This window comes from Hemicordylus capensis, chromosome 2 (genome assembly GCF_027244095.1).
Source record: "Hemicordylus capensis ecotype Gifberg chromosome 2, rHemCap1.1.pri, whole genome shotgun sequence".
Lineage (NCBI taxonomy): Eukaryota > Metazoa > Chordata > Lepidosauria > Squamata > Cordylidae > Hemicordylus > Hemicordylus capensis.
The window spans coordinates 331812355-331819742 of record NC_069658.1 but is presented as its reverse complement, the minus strand read 5'-3'; the positions used below and the strand labels follow the sequence as shown (position 1 = coordinate 331819742).

Genomic DNA, 7388 nt, shown 5'->3' with positions numbered 1-7388 from the left:
CTGCTACCCTTGGTAGCAATATACTTCCATCAGGGTGGTGGTATGCCCTTGCACACCAGGTGCTAGAGAGCACCTAGGGAGTGGGGCAATTGCCCTCTTTCCCCCAATTGGGGGCTTCCTGAGTGCTCCCAGTTGGCTGCTGTGTGAGGCAAAATGCTGGACTGGATGGGCCTTGGCCTACTCCAGCAAGGGTTTTCTGATATGTTCTTATTGTTGGTTTTAAATGGTTGGTTGCATTATACTGAAAACTAATTTTAACTGCTGATTTGTGCATTGTCTTAAGTTCCAGGTTTTGGAAGAAAGTTGGTATATAAAATAGACATAGACAGACAGACAGACAGATAGATAGATAGATAGATAGAACACTGGACACTTACATTCTTAGACAAGGCTGCATATGCACTAAAAAATCAGCATTCTGTATCAAAGTAACTCACATAATATACTCCCAAAGTTAAATTAAGTGCCCTGTATCAGTTATGGATATTAAGCACATTTTTATCTAAGCAAGTTTGGCCAGGTCCTCTGTATGGATGGTGCTTGCACCTTTACAAGTTGCAAAGCACCCAGGCAAAATGCAGAAAGGGCCTCCTGATACTATTTATAATACATACAGAGAAGGGCCTTTAACAGTGAGATGTGTTTTGGTTTGAGGAAGAATGAGACAAAACAGTGGAGCCAACTTGTGGCTAATCAACAAATGCATTTCAGCATCCCAAAATAAAGCAATTGTGGGGTGGGTGATGGGTTGCAGGAATTATTGCAGTTATAGTTTAACAGAAGGTAAAACAAATTCATATGTGTAGGTGACTCTGAATTCACTATTTTGTTCAGATTTAGATGACTTGGATCCATTTCTTCCAATACTTTTCTCACAGCCATACCTAGTACTTGGAAGTAACTTTTAGTCAAGGAATAGTAGGAGACTAAAGAGCTGCCATAACTTCCCATTACCAGGTTAACTGCCCAAAGTTTAACACTTACCCTACTTCGGACATTAAAAAAGAGGGATGCTGTTTTCACACAGAGCCTCCCGAGAGCATGACCACACGCCTTGCCCTGGCATCAGTGCACTCAGGAGCCTCATGCTGTCCACAGTTACAGCATTTGTCTGAAGAGACAAATGCTGTAACTGTGGACAGACTCTTTCAGTGATTGGAAGTTTGGGGCAATAACTGACTCAGCATTTGGCTAATGCTGTAACCATGGACTTTTACGTCAGCGTTGGCGGTCTTCCGGAGATTATGACTGAGACACATTTTAAACTACTTTCTTCCTTATCAGGTAATGGCCCCTTTAGAGTAACCAGTTGCACTGTTTGCTCCTATTGTATGCATTACTGTTGAACTTCCACCAGACAAATTCCTATCAGGAGAAAAGTCACATGGGTTTAATGATGGTAATCCGGGCAACACAGGATAATTCCTATTGCTTTAGTGGCATTTTTTGGAACTACCAAAGACCAGAAGGATTGCTACAGTGCTGTTTAGGTGTTTACAGGGGTTTCTTCTAGACTTTTGTTGATTGCATTTCTTAAAAAGCTCTTGCAGTACTACTTACTGATGTGCACGCTCCAGATGCCTGAATAGACTTCTGCGGAATCTCATTCTCCCTCCGTGCAAGTCTTGGTGGGGCACTGAGACTTTTCCCCTTCTTGCCATTTTCTCACCAAATATTACCCCATAAAGCAGAGATTGCCCCTGAAACAGTGATCTATAACTGCTACACCTCATTCTTCATGTCAGTTTCATCATAAATTATTGCACCATATTAATTTAAGATTAGTCAGGCAAGCTTTATAACCAGTAACGTCCTTATAAGAAATCACTCTTTCTTTCCTTCCTAATTTTGTTCTTGTTATTGGAATTACAGCTATGTTATTGCAGTCATATTGATTTGATTTTTGATTAATAACATGCCAGAGATACTTGAGACTGAAAAGTGGGAACTCTCTCTGTGAGAAAGTGGAAAGCTGTGAGAGACCCAAGGTGCCTGTGTAACACCAGTAAATATGTTTTTCTGAGTCTTGGCACCATTGGTAAGGAAGGATGTGTCGCAGCGGGGAAATGACTTGCCTAGCAAGCAAGAGGTTGCTGGTTCGAATCCTGCTGGTATGTTTCCCAGAATATGGGAAACACCTATATCGGGCAGCAGCGATCTAGGAAGATGCTGAAAGGCATCATCTCATACTATGCGGGAGATGGCAATGGCAAACCCCTCCTGTATTCTACCAAAGACAACCACAGGGCTCTGTGGTCGCCAGGAGTTGACGCCGACTTGACGGCACACTTTACTCTGTGTCCAGGCTGGTCAAAGCAACAGGAGTGACAGCACACTCACTAGCCCAAAGAACCGATCACCAGACAGGCAGCTGGCATCATTTCCCTCCCTTCCTCCAGCCTAACCCATCTTCTGCCTGAATGGAGACAGCACAATCCTCATTTGTTCCAGTAAGTAGGTCATTGGGGAGGCAAGAGTCTCTCCCCCACCCCCACCCCCCGTCACACACACACACAGAGACCTGTCTGGTGAATCCTCTTGTTTGTCAGTTACTTCGGTGTGAGGTCAAAGGCATACACCAGCAGCACAGGGAAGGGGGCTCATTTGCCTCGGCCAGAACTATGCAGGGCTCTGAAATGCAAGGCCTGAATGTGGAAGGGACCATGAGGCAGGAGCAAGCCCAGGCGCCTAGGGTAAGAGGGTAGCTTTCTCCCTTGTGTGCCCCATGGGGAGGGCTCTCCCCTTAAACTGCCTTGAGAAGCAGCACCACACACACACCGGCAGAAATTCAGCAGGCAACACATAGAAGAAGCAAGGCCTGCTGCTGGTGTGAAAAGGCACAGGACCTACACAAGAGTAGAAAAGGAAAAGCCTGAGCGATCAGTTTCTTCTCACAGCCTCTGCTTGGGAGATTCCATATGGTGAGGGGGAGGCAGTGGCAGGTGGGAGGGGCCCCAAGACTGCCCAGTCCTGGAAGGGAATAGGGTCTGTCTAGGAAATCCTGCCCCGTAGGGTTAACCCCTGCTGAGTCTCTTCTATTGTTGGGGGAGAGCAACTGGCCCTATCCAGCCCCAGCACAACATCCCTCCAGTGGCTGTTGCAGGTGCCTACCTTTTGTCGCTTTTTAGAGGGTAGCCCTTTAAGGACAGGGAATCCTCCTATGTATTATTTATTTATTTTTCTATCCAAACCACTTTGTGGATTTTTGTTGTTGTAAAGTACCTTTAAAGTGATATACAAGTATTTCAAGCAAGCAAGCAAACGAACAAGGGTTATGCTTTCATGGGCCAGCTATAAGACCAATGCTGCTGGGTGGGTATCCTCTGCATACAGTAAAAGCCATTTCAGTTTTTGTCTCTTCTCAATAGTCCATCTCACACCTGGCCCTTCAGTGCAGCATCCTCGCATGGTCCTGTTCCCCAAGTGATTGTTCGCAGTAGATTTGCCTACATTCACCTTGCAATGGAACCTGGATGTTGCAAAGCATCTAGCAAAATGGTTACTTAGGTAGAGGCAGGGCCTCAAATCATAGACAAGAGATCATGTATGGAAGGCGAAGCAGCAGGAACTGAGGAGCAAGCTGGTGTTGGAAATGAGCACCTCGTGTTGCCAAGCTGTCGGTCATTTTGGATACGTCTGGCAATTGGGAGATTCCATTCCAGAACACCCTGGAACCACAGTCTGGGATACCTGGAATGACTACTGCTCAAGCCTCAGAAAGAAGGAAGGCTGGTGATGAGATTCAAGGAGGCTGGAGTGAGCTCCCGATCCACTAATTTCAGTTAATGATTGATCAGCTAATTTACAGCAGGAACCAAAGTCTGAGGGATTCAGAGCTCCATGGCCTACAGCAGAAGCAAGCAGCCTTCCCAGGTTCCCGCATAATACAAGGTAAGGGGGCGGGGGGCGTGTACCTTTGGTTACTGGTCAGTACTGGTCAGTACAGTACCAGGGAAAGTGGGGCACCCAACTCTGCAACAATATGAAGCAGCCCCCCCCCCGCCCCCACTCTCAGGGGCTCACTGCTCCGTTTGAGTGGAACAGCTCTGCATGGGTAGCAAGTGTGGGCCTGTGGGCAACCATGGATCCCGTGAAACCCCTCTGTGTTAAGGCAACATCAAGGGAAGCCAGCATAAGGTTTGAAAGGCCTGGCTGGATTACTACAGGCACCAAAGTAGTTGCTCTGCTCATGGACACTTTCACAGGGTTATGCCCAAGTTGTATTGCTTCTTCTAATTCTATAGAATAGGCAATTCTATTTTGTATCGAGCTGTATTCACAGAAAGCTGTGCTACTGTGTGTGTATATATATATATTCACTGGCTGACATACAGAACAAGGAAGTGCAGGTGTAGCCGGAGGAGCAGCCTAACAGCGCTTCCGACTAACTGGGCTGGGGCACTGGGAAAGGGGCAATTTTTGACACCCTTCCCTTCCCCAGGAAGCCCTCAGTGCCACTCGAAAATATGTCCCCGAGGACTGTGCTTGGGACAAAATAAACATTCTCCCCAAAATGACTTTGTGACAAAACTCTTTGGATGTTTCCTATGAATTAGTTGATGGGCCGACCTTAAGCTGGACAGACTCTTAGCACAAGAACCAAGAGGAACCAAGAGGAAAAGCCCCCACCCCCTTGGTCATAACAGACAAATTCTTGAGTGGCTCAGAAGAGTTCCTGAGGAAGGGACGCGTGTCAAAAAACTGCCCCTTCCCTGGTTCACTGATCCATTTAGTTGGAAAATGCTGCTGACCTGCTCATCTCACTGTACTACTGCTTTCTTGCTCAGTATGTGACCCATTATTGACGTTTATGATTTTAGTGACATTACTGAATTCTAAACTTATCTGACTAGTCTGACTTTTGGTTTTTAATAAATGTATTATGGGAAACATGCATAACAAATATTATTTTGAAAGTATTTCCAGTATTTTCATCAGTAAAACATTTAATAGTTGCCTTAAAAGTAATCAAATTATGCATAGAGGTAACAAAACTTTACAGATATAAAGATGGGGGACAAAGAAGGGGCTATGCCATTCAGTGGTAAATCATGTGTTCTGTATGCAAAAGGTTCTGGGTTCAGTTCTTTGCACCTCCAGTTAAGAGGATCTCAGGCTGCAGGGCGTAGGAAGCTAGCCAGGACTGGGCTGGATGGGACACTGGTCCAGCTCTATGTATGGCAGCTTCCTATATGAAGGGGGTGGTTGGAAATCAGCACCTGACACCAGTAAATAAGGTCTAAGTATCATGGAACTTGTCTTTCTAAGGCATTATTAAAGTGGATGTTTAATTTAAAAACATCAAATTCAAAAAAATATTTTTTAATAAATAAAAGCATTGCCCTTAATATCACATGGCTGTACTTATTTTTTATTTTTATTTTTATTTTATTAACATATTTTTATACCGCCCAAAACTTGCATCTCTGGGCGCTTTACATCAAAATAAAAACAGAAAGTAAAACATTAGTTAAAACAAAAACAAAAAGTTTAAAGCATTACAACAATTTAGAATTTTTAAAATAATATTTTAAAACAGCGTTTTACTTAACAGCACAGTGCAATTGCCTTAGGAGTTACAGAGGATGTGATATGAGTTTTATTGATATATTGTATTGATATGAGTCATTGTCAAAGGGAGGTCTGTACTGGCTGGCTGGACTTTGGACAACAGAAAAAGTAAACCAGTAAATGATGCACAACTGCAAAACAGAAAGCCAGGGCATCTGTGTGCAGCTGAGAGCCACAATGCTGCCACTAGGGAGGCAGCCATGGGCTCTGATGCCTGCACCAATCCTGCCTGGACTCCTCCACAGGAGCACCCCAGAAAAGTTCCAGGGCTGCTGTTCGCTGTTGGCATCTCTCAGTCCTTGGATTCTAAACTGAGTAATGGACAGCTTGAGGAATGTATCTGAAAGAATTATACAGATATTAATTCTTGATGTGGGGTTGTAGCTCTCTTTTGAGACATTGCAAAAACTGGCATGTTTAGGGGAGCTGGTGAGAGCAATGTGTGTCATGATCTGGAATTATTTGGCGCTGAGTATTTTGCTGCCGTATGCCTATCTCTGATGTGCACTTGAGAGTTTTGGGATGTGTGTATCTAGGCTGTGTAGAATTGCCAACTCCTACTCTAAAAGGTACTCTTGTGCCTTTATCAGCTGCTTTATGAGCTGGATAACTAGAAGGTGTGGCACCTTCCTCATCTTGCAGCTGGGCATCCGAGGTTGGCATCCCCACCCGAGTGTCAGAAATGTCAAAGTGCTTCTTGATAGGAGCAACAGATTTTATTATAAACAGGGTGCCAAAGTCCCACTATGAGATTTCCTATCATCTTCACCCTTCTGACTGGCCCCTATGAAGCTGCATTTTCCAGGGCACAGAAAAGCAGTGCCTTTGCCTAGCTCCTCATTCATTATCCACCCAGGAAAGATGTGTCCCTGACACAAATGCAGTGCGATTAGTGTGTGGTTTAAGGAAAGATTACGTGTGGCCATGCCAATTCTATGGTGGCAGCTAATCTGTTCCTCAATACTGTAGCAAGGGTCCGGCAACGGGACTGGACTCCTGGGACAGAGCCCAAAGACTGAAGTGTGTGCACATTGCTAGTGTCCCGCAGAGTTGTACCTACAGGGGAGGAGTGCTCTGGGGCTGAGAGTTGCCAGCTCCCCAAGACTGGTCTGGAGCGTCCAGGAATCAGCATCAGTCTCCAGGTGATGCTTGAAGGCAATCCTGGAGTTTGAATGGCTTGCTATTATAAAACATATTGGGGGAAATATCAAGAAAAGCTATCTCCCAAAATCTCCAGCACTGGCAATCATACTGGAGCTTAATATGCCTACCCCTAGGTATTCCAGGCTTCTTGGCGGGAAGGTTCACTTTCATTAACAAAGGAAAACATCACTAAAGCCACCTAATGGCACAATGGGGAAATGATTTGATTTGCAAGTCAGAGGTTGCTGCTGGTTCAAATCCCTGCTGGTATGTTTCTCAGACTATGGGAAACATTTCCCAGACTATGGGAAAAACATATATCGGGCAGCAGTGATATAGGAAGATGCTGAAAGGCATCATCTCATACTGCACGGGAGATGGCAATGGTAAACTCCTCCTGCCAAAGAAAAACACAGGACTCTGTGGTCACCAGGAGTCGACATTGACTTGATGGCACACTTTACCTTTACCTTACATCACTAGCCCAGTTACTTCTAGAAATAAAAGGAAACATGCAGGTAATGTTCTACCCAATTGTTATGTAAGATGTAACCCTGATGTCAGCTTCCAGCCAATGCATGCAGAGGTATTTGGCACTTATCTTTTAATTCTATTAAAATGTTATTTGGTGAAGGTAATTTCATTAAATAAAATAATTTTAAATATACTGCATG

General features: G+C 44.6%; 1 protein-coding gene across 3 annotated transcripts in view; it reads left to right on the top strand.

The window, feature by feature from the left end:
• The first annotated feature begins 2566 nt into the window (after positions 1–2566).
• CDHR2 (cadherin related family member 2) overlaps positions 2567–7388 on the top strand; it is a 43078-nt gene continuing 38256 nt past the window's right edge. Inside the window, exons 1-2 of one of the 3 annotated variants that reach the window (XM_053288918.1) lie at positions 2567–2693; positions 3369–3891. The gene's annotated coding sequence lies outside the window, so the exon portion shown is untranslated. Of the gene's footprint in view, positions 3892–7388 lie in introns of all 3 variants that reach the window. The other 2 variants (XM_053288917.1, XR_008314757.1) reach the window with 2 other exon arrangements.